Genomic DNA, 17,969 nt, shown 5'->3' with positions numbered 1-17,969 from the left:
CAAATGCTGGTCTTGCTAGTGACAAGCACATCTCATGAAACAATAGAAAGAGGACTTTGAAGCATTAGAGAAAATGCAAGGAAGAATCACAACGATGATGCCACAACTGAATGGAAGGAAAACCTGACAGGCTGGGACTCCTCTGCACTGTATGTTCTATGATTCTATGAATGTAATGTCACAGTCATAGCTAGGGTGTAGAGAAAAGATCAACTTAGTACGAGGTAGATCCATTTAAAACTCTGATGGCAATAGGGAAGAAGCAGTTCTTGAGTCGGTTGGTACGTGACCTCAAACTTTGGTATCTTTTTCCTGACGGAACGTAAAAGAGTGTATGTCCGGCGTGCGTGGGGTCCTTAATTCTGCTGGGTGCCTATCCGAGGCAGTGTGAATTGTAGACAGAGTCAATGGATGGGAGGCTGGTTTGCGTGACGGACTGGGCTACATTCACAACCTTTTGTAATTTCCTGCGGTCTTGGGTAGAGCAGACTCCATACCAAGCTGTGATACAACCAGAAAGAATACTTTCAATGGTGCATCTGTAAACGTTGGTGAAAGTCGTAGCTGACATGCCAAATTTCCTTAGCAGTCTGAGAAAGTAGAGTCGTTGGTGGGATTTCAAAAAAGGAAAGAGGGATTCATTGTAGAAAAGAGCCAGTACAGCCACCATGGACAGAATTGTCTACTTCTGTGTGTTGTGGCATTCTATGATTCTACAAGAAAGAGAAATCGCTTCCTCTGGTCAGGGAGTGTGGAAAAAAAGTGGCATGACCTTAAAATTAAAACTAGGAAGTTTAGGGATACTGCTCAGTAACATTTATAGACATGAAACAATTTAAAATCCACATGCGAATTTTCTATATGTAACCTACTTAGTCTGTTGCTTCAATTATTATGAATTGACGGGATTAAAATCAATATATCTCTAAATTTGCAAGGCTCTGAATGGACATGGACTGAATTTAGTATTGCATTTATACCAGGTCATGCATATTGCAATATTGTTTTGACCCTGTTGTCTTTCCTCCTCTGCCCCATTAAAAATGGAATGCTCGAGCATAGCTTTCTTTTGTAAGGACGGCACGTTGTAAAAACAGATGTTTGTAAATTGGATTTGCATTTTCTACTGTCAAGTAGAATTTGTTTGGTTGAGTTTAAGTTCTGTTCTCTATTGCAGAGCTAAGAAATTTATACCATGGCTGTTCCTGTGAAAATTATGTATATTCATCAGGAATAACTTAATTTTCAGTGGCTTTGTAGCATTAGGGCAGTTCCATCACTTAACAGGTTATTTTTATATCAGTCTGGGAGCATTGGTAATGGTGCCTCTGCCGTTCTCGCCGGCCCAGTACTCCACGAGTCCAGTGGTCGTGGCGGCTTTGAGGATCTGTGGGGCAGTGGAGGAAGCATAAGAAGGTGGATGGTGCGTCGGTCTGGACCCCGATTTGCAACAACCACAGGTTTGTTCCAGGCAGGCTGGACGGCGGGTTCCGGAGCTGGCAGAGGGCAGGAATTAGAAGGATGTGGGATTTGTTTATAGATGTGAGCTTTCCCAACCTGAAGGCGCTGGAGGATAAATTTAAACTGCCGCTAGGGAATGGGTTCAGATATTTGCAAGTGCGGGTCTTCCTGAGAAAGCAGGTGCCGGCCTTTCCGCTGCTGCCGCCGCGGGGGATACAGGATGGGGTAGTGTCCGGTACCTGGGTGGGGGAGGGGAAAGTGTCAGATATCTACCAGGAGCTGTTGGAGGTGGAGGAAACCCCAGTGGAGGAGCTTAAGGGCAAGTGGGAGGACGAGCTAGGAGGGGAGTTGGAGGCAGGTCTATGCGCGGATGCCTTAAGCACAGTCAATTCCTCCTCTTTATGTGCCAGGTTTAGCCTAATACAATTTAAGGTGGTCCACCGGGCACATATGATGGCGGCGAGCATGAGCAAGTTTTTTGGGGTAGAAGATAGATGTGTGAGAAGCCCAGCAAACCATGTCCACATGTTCTGGGCATACCTGAAGCTCAGAGGGTTTTGGCAGGGGTTTGCCAAGGCAATGTCCAAGGTGCTAGGAACCCAGGTGGTGCCGAGTCCAGAGATAGCGATCTTTGGAGTGTCAGAAGATCCGGGAGTTCAGGGAGTGAAAGAGGCCGATGTCTTGGCCTTTGCCTCCCTGGTAGGTCGGAGACAGATCCTTTTAATGTGGAGGGACTCGAAGCCCCCGAGTATAGAGACCTGGGTTAGTGACATGGCTGGGTTTCTCAGTCTTGAGAAGATAAAGTTTGTCTTAAGAGGGTCAATGTTGGGCTTCTCCCAGAGCTGGCAGCCGTTCGTCGATTTTCTCGGGGAACAATAAAATGTCGGCAGAAGCAGCATTCTGAAGGGGGGGGGCGGGCGGATAGGTGTTAGACGGTTGAGGTGTGTGGAGATTGGATCAGGTGGGGAAATGTTTATTTTACCATGTTAATGTTTTTGTTATTGTTATAAAAGTTTGCAAATACTTTAATAAAATATTGAAAAACAAACAGGTTCTTTTTAGTAAAACTGGGAGAAAACTAACAAGAAATATAAAATCAGACAGTAAAAATTTGTAAAAGTATACAAGAATAATACAAGGGCAGCACGGTAGCATTGTGGATAGCATAATTGCTTCACAGCTCCAGGGTCCCAGGTTCGATTCCGGCTTGGGTCACTGTCTGTGCTGAGTCTGCACATCCTCCCCGTGTGTGCGTGGGTTTCCTCCGTGTGCTCCGGTTCCCTCCCACAGTCCAAAGATATGCATATCAGGTGCCTTGGCCATGATAAATTGCCCTTAGTGTCCAAAATTGCCCTTAGTGTTAGGTGGGGTTATTGGGTTATGGGGATAGGGGGGAGGTGTTGACCTTGGGTAGGGTGCTCTTTCCAAGAGCCAGTGCTGACTTGATGGGCCGAATGGCCTCCTTCTGCACTGTAAATTCTATGTAAATAAGCAATTGGAGAAAAGCCAACTTCAAGGCAAAATGGCTGCCTTTAAAAAGGAAATAGTTCAAGTGTTGTCAGATCATGATAGGTAAAGTTAGGGCAAACAAAACCAGGGCAAACAAGTGTGCTTCTGACAGATGTCAGATGGATAATGCAACTGAGAACCGAGCTAAATATATAAAGTGAGTAACAAACGAGAGAAGCAAAGAGAGTGTTTCGAAGAGACTGGCAGTGAGCATAAATGAGAATCCCCAGGACTTCTAGAGTGAGATTTTACTTCAGGAAGGAGTGAGAGCTGAGCATGGTATAGAGAGCGAGGGAAAGAGAGTGAGATTTCACTTCAGAAAGGAGTGAGAGGTGAGGGCTGAGGAGAGTGAGTGAGATTCACTTAAGACAGGAGAGAGAGGTGAGGGCAGAGGAGAGTGAGTGAGATTCACTTTAGACAGGAGTGAGAGGTGAGGGAGGAGGAGAGTGAGTGAGATTCACTTTAGACAGGAGCGAGCACTGAGGGTGGAGGAGAGCGAGTCAGATTCACTTTAGACAGGAGTGAGAGGTGAGGGCAGAGGAGAGTGAGTGAGATTCACTTTAGACAGGAGCGAGCACTGAGGGTGGAGGAGAGTGAGTGAGATTCACTTTAGACAGGAGTGAGAGGTGAGGGTGGAGGAGAGTGAGTGAGATTCACTTTAGACAGGAGCGAGCACTGAGGGTGGAGGAGAGTGAGTGAGATTCACTTTAGACAGGAGTGAGAGCTGAGGGCCAAGGAGAGTGAGTGAGATTCACTTTAGACAGGACGAGCACTGAGGGAGGAGGAGTGTGAGTGAGATTCACTTTAGACAGGAGCGAGCACGGAGGGCGGAGGAGAGTGAGTGAGATTCACTTTAGACAGGAGTGAGAGGTGAGGGAGGAGGAGAGTGAGTGAGATTCACTTTAGACAGGAGCGAGCACTGAGGGTGGAGGAGAGCGAGTCAGATTCACTTTAGACAGGAGTGAGAGGTGAGGGCAGAGGAGAGTGAGTGAGATTCACTTTAGACAGGAGCGAGCACTGAGGGTGGAGGAGAGTGAGTGAGATTCACTTTAGACAGGAGTGAGAGGTGGGGGCAGAGGAGAGTGAGGGAGATTCACTTTAGACAGGAGCGAGCACTGAGGGTGGAGGAGTGTGAGTGAGATTCACTTTAGACAGGAGCGAGCACTGAGGGTGGAGGAGAGTGAGTGAGATTCACTTTAGACAGGAGCGAGCACTGAGGGTGGAGGAGAGCGAGTCAGATTCACTTTAGACAGCAGTGAGAGGTGAGGGCAGAGGAGAGTGAGTGAGATTCACTTTAGACAGGAGTGAGAGGTGGGGGCAGAGGAGAGTGAGGGAGATTCACTTTAGACAGGAGCGAGCACTGAGGGTGGAGGAGTGTGAGTGAGATTCACTTTAGACAGGAGCGAGCACTGAGGGCGGAGGAGTGTGAGTGAGATTCACTTTAGACAGGAGCGAGCACTGAGGGTGGAGGAGAGTGAGTGAGATTCACTTTAGACAGGAGTGAGAGGTGAGGGCAGAGGAGAGTGAGTGAGATTCACTTTAGACAGGAGTGAGAGGTGAGGGCAGAGGAGAGTGAGTGAGATTCACTTTAGACAGGAGTGAGAGGTGAGGGTGGAGGAGTGTGAGTGGGATTCACTTTAGACAGAGTGAGAGCTGAGGGCCAAGGAGAGTGAGTGAGATTCACTTTAGACAGGAGCGAGCATGGAGGGCGGAGGAGAGTGAATGAGATTCACTTTAGACAGGAGTGAGAGGTGAGGGAGGAGGAGTGTGAGTGAGATTCACTTTAGACAGGAGCGAGCACGGAGGGCGGAGGAGAGTGAGTGAGATTCACTTTAGACAGGACGAGCACGGAAGGCGGAGGAGAGTGAGTGAGATTCACTTTAGACAGGAGTGAGAGCTGAGGGCCAAGGAGAGTGAGTGAGATTCACTTTAGAAAGGAGTGAGAGCTGAGGGCCAAGGAGAGTGAGTGAGATTCACTTTAGACAGGAGTGAGAGGTGAGGGAGGAGGAGAGTGAGTGAGATTCACTTTAGACAGGAGCGAGCACTGAGGGTGGAGGAGTGTGAGTGAGATTCACTTTAGACAGGAGCGAGCACTGAGGGCCAAGGAGAGTGAGTGAGATTCACTTTAGACAGGAGCGAGCACTGAGGGTGGAGGAGAGTGAGTGAGATTCACTTTAGACAGGAGTGGGCTGAGGGCGGAGGAGAGTGAGTGAGATTCACTTTAGACAGGAGTGGGCTGAGGGCGGAGGAGTGTGAGTGAGATTCACTTTAGACAGGAGTGAGAGGTGAGGGCAGAGGAGAGTGAGTGAGATTCACTTTAGACAGGAGTGAGAGGTGAGGGAGGAGGAGAGTGAGTGAGATTCACTTTAGACAGGAGCGAGCACTGAGGGTGGAGGAGTGTGAGTGAGATTCACTTTAGACAGGAGCGAGCACTGAGGGCAGAGGAGAGTGAGTGAGATTCACTTTAGACAGGAGTGAGAGGTGAGGGCAGAGGAGAGTGAGTGAGATTCACTTTAGAAAGGAGTGAGAGCTGAGGGCCAAGGAGAGTGAGTGAGATTCACTTTAGACAGGAGCGAGCACGGAGGGCGGAGGAGAGTGAGTGAGATTCACTTTAGACAGGAGTGAGAGGTGAGGGCAGAGGAGAGTGAGTGAGATTCACTTTAGAAAGGAGTGAGAGCTGAGGGCCAAGGAGAGTGAGTGAGATTCACTTTAGAAAGTAGTGAGAGCTGAGGGCCAAGGAGTGAGTGAGATTCACTTTAGACAGGAGTGGGCTGAGGGCAGAGGAGAGTGAGTGAGGTTTCACTAGAAAGGAGCGAGAGCTGAAGGCGGATTATAGTGAGTGAGATTTTACTTTGGAAAGGAGCGAGAGCTGAGTGGCACATAGATAGCGGAGGAGAAAGAGAGATTTCACCTCCGAAAAGAGCGGGAGCATATGAGAGTGTGAGATTTCTCTTTTCTAAAGGTGCTAGAACTGAGCGGGGCATAGAGAGTCAAGGACATTACCCCGAGGATCTCCTGCAGTGATGTCCCGGGGCCAAGATGACTGACCTCCAGCCACCACAATCATCTTCCTTTGTGCTACATATGATTCCAACCAGCCCCCCCCGATTCCCATGGACTCCAGTTTAGCTCGGCTCATTGATGCAATACATGATCAAATGCTGCCTTGATGTCAAGGGCAGACACTTTCACCTCACCTCTGGCATTCAGCTCTCTTGTCCATGTTTGAATCAAGGCTGTGCTGAGGTCAGGTGCTGTGTGGCCTTGGCGGAACCCAAACTGAGCATCTGTGAGTAGGTTATTGCTCAGGAAGTGCTACTTGATAGTATTGGTGATGTCCCCTTCCATCACTTCACTGATGACTTAGAGTAGACTGATAATTACTGTTAATTACAACAGCATTAGGCAGGATCTGGAGAGTGTTGACTGGACGAGGCTGTTTGAGGGAAAAATCAACATCCGGCATGTGGGAGGCTTTCATATGTCAGTTGATTAGAAGTCAGGACCAGCATGTACCTGTGAGGACAAAAGATAAGAGTGGTAAGTATAGAGAACCCTGGATAACAAGGGATATTATCAACCTTGTCAAAAAGAAAAAGGAAGCATTCGTAAGGCCTAAAAGGCTTAGGAAAGATGGAGCCCTTGAAGAATATAAAGAAAGTGGGAAGGAACTGAAGGTTGGAGTTAAGAAGGCGAAAAAGGGGTCATGAAATGTCATTGGTAAACAGGATTAAGGAAAATCCTAAGGAGTTTTATACATATGTAAAGAGCAAGAGGGTAGCCAGAGAAAGGGTTGGTCCATTCAAAGATTTTGGAGGGAATCTACGTATGGGACCAGAGGAAATGGGCGAGATACTAAATGAATACTTCGCCTCAGTATTCACCAAAGAGAAGGACTTGGTGGATGAGGAATATAGGGTAGAATGTGTAAATATTCTGAGCCATATTGATATTAATAAAGAGGAGGTATTGGGCATTTTAAAAGCATTAAAGTAGATAAGTCCCCAGGGCCTGATGGGATTTACCCCAGAATACTGAGGGAGGCAAGGGAAGAAATTGCTGAGGCTTTGACAGTAATCTTTGTATCCTCATTGGCTGCAGGTGAAGTCCCAGAAGACTGGCGAGTAGCCAATATTGTTCCATTGTTTAAGAAGGGCAGCAGGGATAATCCAGGAAATTATAGGTCGGTGAGCCTTATGTCAGTGGTAGAGAAATTATTGGAAAAGATTCTTAATTAGTGATGGCAGCATGGTTTTGTGAAGAGGAGGTTGTGCCTCATTAATTTGATCCAGTTTTTCTAGGGAGTGACAAAGATGAAAAGTGAGGGAAAGGCACAAGATGTTGTATACATGGACTTCAGTAAAGCCTTTGACAAGGTACCTCATTGCAGACTGGTACAACAGATGAAGTCACATGGGATCAGAGGAGAACTGGCAAGTTGGATACAGAACTGGCTTGGGCACAGAAGACAGAGGGCAGCAGTAGAAGGGTGCTTTTCTGAATGAAAGGATGTGACTAGCGACGTTGCACAGGGATCAGCTCTGGGACCTTTGTTGTTCGTAGTGTATATAAATGGTTTGGAAGAAAATGTAGCTGGTCTGATTAGTAAGTTTGCAGACAATACAAAGATTGGTGGAGTTGCGGAAAGTGAAGAGGATTGCCAGAGGATACAGCAAGATATAAACGAGTCTTGGGTGGAGAAATGGCAGATGGAGGTTAATCCGTGCAAGTGTGTGGTAATGCACTTTGGAAGGTCCAATGTATGTAGGAATTACACTGTAAATGGTAGAACTCATGAGAGATCTGGGCGTGAATGTCCGCCGATCAGTGAAAGTAGCAACACATGTGGATGAGGTAAGGTGGTCAAGAAGGCATACGGCACGCTGGCCTTAAATCGGTCAGGGCATTGAATATAAAAATTGGCAAGTCATGTTGCAGCTGTACAGAATCTTAGTTAGGACTCATGTGGAATATTGTGTACAATTCTGGTCACCACACTACCAGAAGGACGTGGTTGCTTTGGGTAGAGAAGCGGTTTACGAGGTTAAAAGCAAATTACAGCAAATGCTGGAATCTGAAACCAAAAAGGAAGTGCTGGAAAATCTCAGCAGGTCTGGCAGCATCTGTGGGGAGCGAAAAGAGCTAACGTTTCGAGTCCAGTTGACCCTTTGTCAAAGCTAAAAGACAGAGAAAATGAGAAATATTTATACTGTGGAGTGAGAATGAAATGTAAGTCATAGCCACAGAAACCAGGAAAACGAGGTGCTAATAGCCACAGAAACCGCTGTGAAAGAGTGCTAATGGCAGTCCCCAGAGAGAACAAAAGGTGTGAAAGGCCAAACAGCAGAGAAACTCACATCAGAGGATAAACTGTGACAGATGTAGATGTGGGGGGAAGGGAATGGGGAAGCAAAGGGGAGAAAGGGTACGGATAGGTGGATAAGATGGGGGGGGGGGTTAAATATACATAAAGAAAGGCAAGAAAGAGAGAAATGGTAAAAGGCAGTTAAAATGAAATGGGAAAAAACAAATGGGTCGAGGTGGAGGTCGGGCTAATCATCTGAAGTTGTTGAATTTGACGTTGAGACCGGAAGGCTGTAGAGTGCCTAACCGGAAAATGAGATGTTGTTCCTCCAGTTTGCGTTGAGCTTCACTGGAACATTGCAGCAGGCCAAGAACAGACATGTGGGCATGGGAGCAGGGTCTTGTGTTAAAATGGCAAGCAACGGGAAGGTCAGGATCCTGAATGAGCACAGACCGAAGGTGCTCAGCAAAGCGTTCACCCAGTCTGTGTTTGGTCTCTCTGATGTAGAGGAGATCACATTGAGAGCTGCAAATGCAATAGACCAGATGAAAGAGGTGCAAGTGAAATGCTGCTTAACCTGGAATGAGTGTTTTTGGCCTGGGATGTTAAGCATGGAAGAGGTAAAGGGGCAGGTGTTACACCTTCTGCAATTGCATGGGAAGATGCCATGGATGATGGGAGAGGAGCTGGGTATGGTGGAGGAGTGGACTAGATTATTTTGGACGAAACGGTCTCTGTGGAATGCTGATAGAGGGAGTGAGGGGAAGATGTGTTTGGTGGTGGCATCACGCTGGAGTTGGCGAAAATGGCGGAGGATTAGTCTCAGTGCCTTTTGTGTGACATCGCTGTGTGGTTTGGCTGTTACATTTTCATAACATGAGGTTACTTCAAATTGCATTTATGCAATGTTTTTGCTGTTGTCGGATGATGTTTGGTGCCTTCTCCACTTACCTTTGGAGAGAAGGGCAGAACTGTATGGCCTCCTCAGCAGGAGAGGATAAATACAGCCCCAGGACAGAAGCCGTAAACACTTGCCTATGGGATGAAATAGAGAGATCCCTGAGAGCCCTGGGTTTTGGAAATGAAATGAACAGCGTGACATCACAGGAAAATTGTAAGATCAAAGATAAACCGAGCAGCTACAGCCCCGGTAGTGGGCAAACTTCCAGAAACAATAATTTGATACAGGATTAATTGTCACATGGACAAATGCAGGTTAATTAAGGAAAGTGAGGATGGACTTCTCAGGGGAAAATCATGTTGAGCCCCCTTGCTTGAGGTTTTTGAAAAGGTAACAGAGAGGATTGATGAAAAACTCTTTTGATGTGTATATGGACTTTCATAAAGCATAATGTATTCTGGGCATAATTAACAAGGGCATGAGTTCAAGAGCAAGGACTTTATGTTGAATTTGTATAAGCCACTCAATTGAGCTCAGCTGGAGTATTGCATCCCATTCTGTGAGTTGTACTTAACGGCAGGACATAAAGGGCGCGATTCTCCGCAAATGCGGAGAGTTGTGAAGGCTGCCGTGAAACCGGCCGTGTTTCCCGGCAGCCTCCGCGCCCCCTCCCGGGACCCGATTATGCTCCCCGGTCGGGGCTAGCAGCAGGGCCCCGTGAACCTCGGCATCGCAGGCTTAGCGAAATTCGCTAAGCCCGCGCGCCAAAGTTAACGGCGGCTGACGCGCACGATGACGTCAGCCGCGCATGCGCGGATTGGACGGCTCCAACCCGCGCATGCGCCGATGACGTCATCACGCATATGCGTGAAACCTGCGCATGCGCGGGCCAGTATGCCCCTTAGCCGCCCCGCGGACTGATCCAGCGGGGCGGCGGAGGAACAAAGAGTGCGCGGGGTTCGGACCCGCTGCCTGCGATCGGTGCCCACCGATCGCGGGCCCATGGCACCCTTGGCACGGCCGTGCCAATCGGTGCCATGGTTACCCAGAACGGCACTTTGCGGCCGTTTTCATGAACGGTGAGAGCAGGTGTGTTGCCGTTCGTGAAAACGGCCGTAAAGGCCTGGGAAATCGGCCCATCGGCTGGGGGAGAATCGCTGCTCGCCGTAAAAACACGGCGAGCAGCGATTCGTGTCGGGGGGGCGGGCGTGGGGGGGGAGAATAGCGGGAGGTCGGGAAAAATGTCGGGAAGGCCCTCCCGCTATTCTCCGACCCGTCGTGGGGGGCGGAGAATCGCGCCCAAAGGCATTGGAGAGGGCACAGAAAAGATTCTTTTAGGTTGGGAATGCCGGCCGCGACCAGCATTTAGGTTGAGAATGCCGGCCACGACCTATCTTTAAATATGAACAATGGAGTCTTCCTGCCAGAAGTGGCGGCAGAGAGCAGGTCACGCACCCAGCATGTACACTGACGTTACGTGCCCTGTACGTCCATTCTTTGGGTGTGGAATGATGGAGGAGAGATTCCTCTATTTTGTAGCAGCCTGAAAGCAAGCAACAGGACTGTGAAGAGCTGAAGATGGGTAATTTTGTAATAAGGAAGAGAGGGCCAGAGACACAAACAGGCCAAAATCTCTCAACTGAATCTGCTGGAGAGAGCTGCTTGAGAGTCCATGGCAGGACAAAGCAGTGCTGTTTTGAGCTGTACACAGAGCTCCAGGACCTCTGGTGAATAACCCATTAAGATGAAGCTGAAATCTGGAACAAAGCAGTATAAAGATAATGTCTTGAAGTATGGCTTTGGTAATTGTGCCAATGCAAATCAGGATGCAAAGCCCATGTGTGTTATACGAAGGGAAGTACTGACAAATGAGAGTTGGATGCTAACCATATCTTACCTTGCAGACATCTTTTCAATTCTAAATGATCTGAACCTCAAGTTGCAAGGGAAGGATGATTGCTTTCAGCACTGTGAATAAATAGATGCTTTCCAAAATTCAATGAAAGTTTGGCAAGTGCGAGTGCAAAACTGCTACATGTTCCCCACTCTGCTACAACACATTGAAGAAATCAATGTTAATAAAGGCTTGTGTTGTTTTCACTGGAGCAGAGAAGACTGAGGGGTGTCCTAATCGAGGTGTACAAGATTGATTATGAGGGGCATGGATAGAACAAAGAACAAAGAAAAGTACAGCACAGGAACAGGCATTTCGGCCCTCCAACCCTGTGCCGACCATGCTGCCCGTCTAAACTAAAATCTTCTACACTTCCGGGGTCCGTATCCCTCTATTCCCACCCTATTCATGTATTTGTCAAGATGCCCCTTGAACATCACTGTCGTCCCAGCTTCCACCACCTCCTCCGGCAGCGAGTTCCAGGCACCCACTACCCTCTGTGTAAAAATCTTACCTCGTACATCTCCTCTAAACCTTGCCCCTCACACCTTAAACCTATGCCCCTTAGTAATTGACCCCTCTACCCTGGGAAAAGGTTTCTGACTATCCACTCTGTCTATGCCCCTCATAATTTTGTAGACCTCTATCAGGTCACCCCTCAACCTCCTTCCTTCCAGTGAGAACAAACCAAGTTTATTCAACCTCTCCTCATAGCTATTGCCCTCTATACCAGGCAACATCCTGGTAAATCTCTTCTGCACCCTCTCTAAAGCCTCCACATCCTTCTGGTAGTGTGGTGACTAGAATTGGACACTATACTCCAAGTGTGGCCTAACTAAGGTTCTATACAGCTGCAACATGACGACAATTTTTATACTCAATGCCCCAGCCAATGAAGGCAAGCATGCTGTATGCCTTCTTGACTACCTTCTCCACCTGTGTTGCCCCTTTCAGTGACCTGTGGACCTATACACCAATATCTCTCTGACTGTCAATACTCTTGAGGGTTCTACCATTCACTGTATATTCCCTACCTGTATTAGACCTTCCAAAATGCATTACCTCACATTTGTCCGGATTAAACGCAATCTGCCATCTCGCCGCCCAAGTCTCCAAATGATCTAAATCCTGCTTTATCCTCTGACAATCCTCATCGCTATCCGAAATTCCACCAAACTTTGTGTTGTCTGCAAACTTATTGACTTACTAATCAGACCAGTTACATTTTCCTCCAAATCATTTATACTACGAACAGCAAAGGTCCCAGCACTGATCCCTGCGGAACACCACTAGTCACAGCCCTCCAATCAGCCCTTCCATTGCCACTTTCTGCCTCCTATGATCTAGCCAGTTCTGTATTCATCTTGTCAGCTCACCTCTGATCCCGTGTGACTTCACCTTTTGTACCAGTCTGCCATGAGGCACCTTGTCAAAGGCCTTACTGATATCCATAGACAACATCCACTGCCCTACCTGCATCAATCATCTTTGATTCCTCGAAAAACTCTTATCAAGTTAGTGAGACAAGACCTCCCCTTCACAAAACTATGCTGCCTCTCGCTAACACCAGGGGCAGAGAGCAACTGTTCCCCTTAGTTGAAGGGTCAGTTATAAGGGAACACAAGTTCAAGGTGAGGGGCAAGAGGTTTAAGGGGGACTTGAACAAAATTATTTTTACCCAGAGGGTGGTGACGGTCTGGAGTGCACTGCCTGGGAGGGTGGTAAAAAGTACCTGGATGAACACTTAGCACATCATAACATTCAAGGCTATGGACCAAGTGCTGGCAAATGGAATTAGGTAGTCAGATCAGGTATTTTTCATGCCTGGTGCAGACTCAATGGGCTGAATGGCCTCTTCTGCACTGTATTATTCTGTGATTCTGTGAAATTGTTCCAGGTGTAAGGAACTTCAGTTAAGTAGATAGACTGGAGAAGTTAAGACCGTTTTCCTTGGAGAACCAAGGTTAAGAAGAGATTTGATAGAGGTATTCTAAACTATAACGGGCCTCGATTGAGTCGATAGGGAGAGACTGTTCCCGCTCATGAATCACTCGAAAACGAGAGGGCACAGATTTAAAGTAATTAGGAAAAAGAAATAAAAATTATATGAGGAGAAACGTTTATGCAGTGAGCGGTTCGGGTTTGGAATGCATTGCCTTGAAGAGTGTGCTGAAAGAAGGTTCAACTGAAAAGGAAGCACGTGTAGGGTTACAGGGAGAAGGCGGGGGAATTTTGCTAGGCGAGTTGCTCATTCAGAGAGCCGGTGTAGACACCATGGGCCTTCTGAGCTGTAATAATTCTATGAATGTGGGAAAAAAAATAATTGAATGCTTGAAAGGAATGGAATCAGAGAAAGGTTGGAGAAAAGAAGAGACATGAGAAATATGGGGTGATTCAATGCTAGGTTGAAAGGAGGTAGGTGGAGGAGCAGACGTTAAAGGAATTCCAGATCTTAAGGTCTCGGTAGTTGATTGGCTGCAAGGTTAGTGATATTGGACAAAAGGGAGAATGTCCTGAGGACATCAAAGGTGCTATCTAAATGCAAGGCTGTACCTCCTTCTGCACCTTTGCCTGATAAGAATTATATCTTGGTTTGTAGGCTTGCAGCTTGCCGTGGTATGGAGCAAGAAAACATCTGGGGCGGGATTCTCCGATTGTCGACACCAAAAATCGCATTCGGCAATCGGCCGGAGAATCCTCTTTTACTGCAAAATCAGGGATGATGAAGTTTTTCCGATGTTCCGCCCCCTCAAAAACAGCATACTCGAGTATACCGCACCCCTCAGGAAGTCACCTGGCCCTCTCCCGATGCTCCACCGACTTCCCGACGATGTCGGTCATGTGTCCTCTCAACTTTTGTAAACCTAGCTTGGCGGCTGCGGACTGTGTCCAGCGCTGCCACAGTCGGGAGTGGGGGAACCGTTCTGCTGGCAGGGGGGCTTTGACAGGAGCTGTGGGACTTGGTGGGGGGAGGTCCGGGGTAGCGAGGGGAGTTACAGGGATGCAGTTTTTGACAGGCCGGGTCCGTGCGCGGCCGAAGCCATGTTGTACGGCGCAGCTGCTGCAGGCTGCCGGCGTGCGCATGCACGGCCACGGATCCGGCCATTCTGTGTCCTTATCGGCAGGTAAATACGTGTCGCGGCTGCTAGCCCTCCACCGGATGGCGCATTGGTGCAGGGGCGCTGCAAACTTTTTGGCCGGAAGACCAGACGCATCCTCTGGACATAGCCACAGAATCAGAGAATCCAGTCCCTGATGTAATAGTAACTGTGTTAATCAAAACCAGCTCATTAACCCTTTCTCTTTCAATCTCATCAAGGTACAGTCTTCTAACAATGTTGTGAATACTCTGTTTGGATTTTCAGACTGTATTTGAACAATGAAGGAAAGGATATAGATGTTGAAGTATAATTCTTCAATTTGTTTTCAAAATGAATGCTTATGTTGAAACAAATATTTCAAATGTCATTGCAAGTAAAGATTAAATTAGATGAAGGGATAACATTTTTTGTAGCTTATCAGGACGAATGTGCACCATAATTCAAATTCCAGTATATGCTGTAATTATTTAAAGCTACTCTCAAATGGCCTTGTCTGATCATCATTAATTCATTAGTGATTTCTGAACATTAGTTATAGCTTTGAGTTGATTTGGTTCACCAGTAAATGTGGTTTGTCCCAGTTTGGGTAGATGAAATTGAATTGCTGCATGTGTGGTTCTACTTGGGAATCCCACAGTGACTGCTAATCTTTGACTTAAATTTAGTGTATTAGCTGAATAGTGGCAGGCTGACAGATTGCACCAATTAGTGTCATGTATACTGCAAAGCTCCTAGAGTCTCATGCACACTGAACAAATACCCAGTCCAGTACAGAATTTCGTACAAAGCACCATAATAGGGTTGCAATTAGATTTTATACAACAGGACCATTCTATTTTCTAAAATCATATTCGATATGTTTTCATGCTACTTAAAATGCAGCAGAAATACCAATAAACACGAGCAGTACCTTTTCTAATGAGAAGGTGTTATTTGTACACCAAATACATTTACTTATATAACTCCAAAAGGAGAGAACAGGGGCGGGATTCTCCGACCTCCCGCCGGGTGGCAGAATCGCCGGGGGACGGCGTGAATCCCACCCCCGCCGTCCTACTAATTCTCCTGCCCCCCAAGAATTGCCCCGTCGTGAGACATGCCGCCTGCCTCGGAGAATGGCGGGGTCCGGCGCGATTCAATGGGCCCTGGGCTGCCCGAATTCTCCGGCCCGCAATGGTCCAAAGTCTCGCCCGTTGTTTGCCGGTCCCACTGGCGTCAATTAGAGTAGGTCCCTTACCGGCGGGACCTGGCGGTGCGGGCGGGCTCCGGAGTTCTTGGGGGGTCGCGGGGGGATCTGGCCCAGGGAGGTGCCCCCACAGTGGCCTGGCCCGCGGTCGGGGCCCACCGATTAGCGGGCGGGCCTGTGCCGTGGGGGCACTCTATTGTTCCGCACCGGAGGCTGTGGTCTTCCGCCATTCCCGGTGCGGAAGCGATTCTGTCTGCGCATGTGCAGGGATGATGCCAGCACGTGCTGGTGCTCCCGCGTATGCGCTAACTTACGCTAGCCAGCAGAGGCCCTTTGGCGTCGGTTGGCGTGGCGCCAAGCCCCTTTCCCGCCAGGCGGCGGGGCGCCAACAACTCTGGGACGGGCCTAGCCCCTGAAGGTGCGGAGGTTCACGCCACTCCGTCCTGCCGGGACCCCCAGCCCCACCGGGTAGGGGAGAATCCTGCCCCAGTTTTTTAAAGACTGTGGTTCTGTGTATTCATGTATGAGATGGCAAAGCTTGAAGAACACCGCGAGATTGGATTGTTAGTGTTAGTAGTGTGGTTGTGGTTATAGTCAAGTCTGATGTTGAGTAAAATGGACTTGCGCATTATACTCATAGAATCATAGAAAAGTTACAGCATATTCGGCCCATGTTCTCCATGCCAGCCAGAGGACACCCAGGTGCCCCTTCTAATCCCACCTTCCTGCACCTGGTCCATAGCCCTGTGTCATAGAATTTACAGTGCAGTAGGAGGCCATTCAGCCCATCGAGTTTGCATCGGCCCTTGGAAGGAGCACCCTACTTAAACCCTCACCTCCACCCTATCCCCGTAACCCAGTAACTCCACCTGACCTGTTGAATAGTAAGGGGAAATTTATCATGGCCAATCCACCTAACCTGTACATCTTTGGACTGTGGGAGAAAACCGGAGCAAACTCCACACAGACTGTAGCTTAGAGCACTTAAGGTGCAGATTCAGGTACCATTCTGTAGTGCCGTCATTTTCAAAGTCAGGCTCGCGACCCACGGGTGGGTCGCAGCCGGGTGTTGGGAGGATCGCTGGGCCATGCGTCGCGGTGTTCCCGATCATGGGAAGCAGTGGCCAACGGCTGCAGCCGGCTTTTAAAAATACCGTGCAAGCAGTGCATGCATGTGCGCTCAGTGCGCAAGCCCAGAGCCCATGGGAAAGACTGCAACAGGACAAAGCAGTGATGGTGTGAGCTCCAGGACCTCTGATGAACTAACCATATAGAAATGTAACATTGAATGACAAAGCAAGTGAGATCGCGAGGATCAAGCAGGCTCACTTGTCGCATTAAAGGTAAGCGAAAATGGTGGGTCAGGAAGTTCGGGCGGCGTGGGTCGTGAAGGTCGGCTGGCATGGGTCGTGACGGTCGGCCAACATGGGTCCCCAAGGTTAGCCAGTTGGTAAAAATGGGTCCCCAGAAAAAAAGTTTGAAAGACACTACTGTAATGGACACACCACGAAACAGGAGACAGAAACATCAAATGTCGACCTTTCTCTGTCCCTTTGCCCCAACACACCTATTGTCATAGCCAACAGCACTCAGGTCAGCTGTAGCACTTTAATCTTGGTCAAAATCCGTAGTCAATATTAAACAAAGGATATTGAAGTTGGGGAAACCATCTAGCTGGTGTTTTGAACTACTACCATCAAAAACAAGTCTTCAAGTGAGATGACTGTCTGCTGGCAAGAGCAGTACAACGTTCTTATTGGTTGGGGATGCAGTTTTTAACTTATCTCCTGTGATTTTCATGTAAATTGTATTTTGCTTGGCAGTTGTGATGTTGAACTATTCAAATAAAATTGATGGACTGATGTTGTTATGAACCATTTTTATAGAGTTTATAAGACTTCATCGAATGCTCTTACAATTGCTCAGTTGCTATTGAGAAAGTCAAATAATTCATTTTTTTCTAATTAAGATGTGATTTAGCATGGCCAATCCTCCCACTCTGCACATCTTTGGGTTGTGAGAGTGAGACCCTCGCAGACACCAGAATGTACAACACAGACATGACCCGGGGCCGGGATCGAACCCAGGTCTGGTGTAGGGGATGGTTTAGCTCACTGGGCTAAATTGCTGGCTTTTAAAGCAGGCCAAGCAGGCCAGCAGCACGGTTTGATTCCGTACCAGCCTCCCCGGACAGGCACCGGAATGTGGCGACTAGGGGCTTTTCACAGTAACTTCATTGAAGCCTACTCGTGACAATAAGCGATTTTCATTTTCATTTCCTCAATGCCATGAGGAAGCAGTGCTAGCCACCGTGCCACCCTAAAGTCAAATTTAAGATGAACTCATAATCCATATTATTAAATATACAAAGTTGCAAATTGTGTTTTAAACAAAAAAAATCATGCCAAAATAAAGGGTCCAGTTTTAACTCAACAGGAACCTGGATGCAGGGTATAATGCAGATGGCAAACAATGTTGTGTGATGCACAGGGCATTTTAATTCCAAGGCTTCATTGCACATCTTAATTCTGATTCCTGCAAGAAGCTGGCAGAACTAAAATTGCAGCCAGGAGGCTAGAGTTAAAATTGGGGTGTCAGGCTGCTGACCGTGA

At 47.9% G+C, this 17,969-nt stretch overlaps 1 protein-coding gene across 3 annotated transcripts in view; it reads left to right on the top strand.

Moving 5' to 3' along the window:
- The window catches only part of enah (ENAH actin regulator), a 482,877-nt gene that overhangs the window by 136,710 nt on the left and 328,198 nt on the right, over nucleotides 1–17,969 (top strand). The window lies entirely within an intron of this gene.

This window comes from Scyliorhinus canicula, chromosome 6, assembly GCF_902713615.1.
Source record: "Scyliorhinus canicula chromosome 6, sScyCan1.1, whole genome shotgun sequence".
Lineage (NCBI taxonomy): Eukaryota > Metazoa > Chordata > Chondrichthyes > Carcharhiniformes > Scyliorhinidae > Scyliorhinus > Scyliorhinus canicula.
Note: the sequence above shows the minus strand (reverse complement) of the source record. Positions and strands in the feature narration are given on the sequence as shown.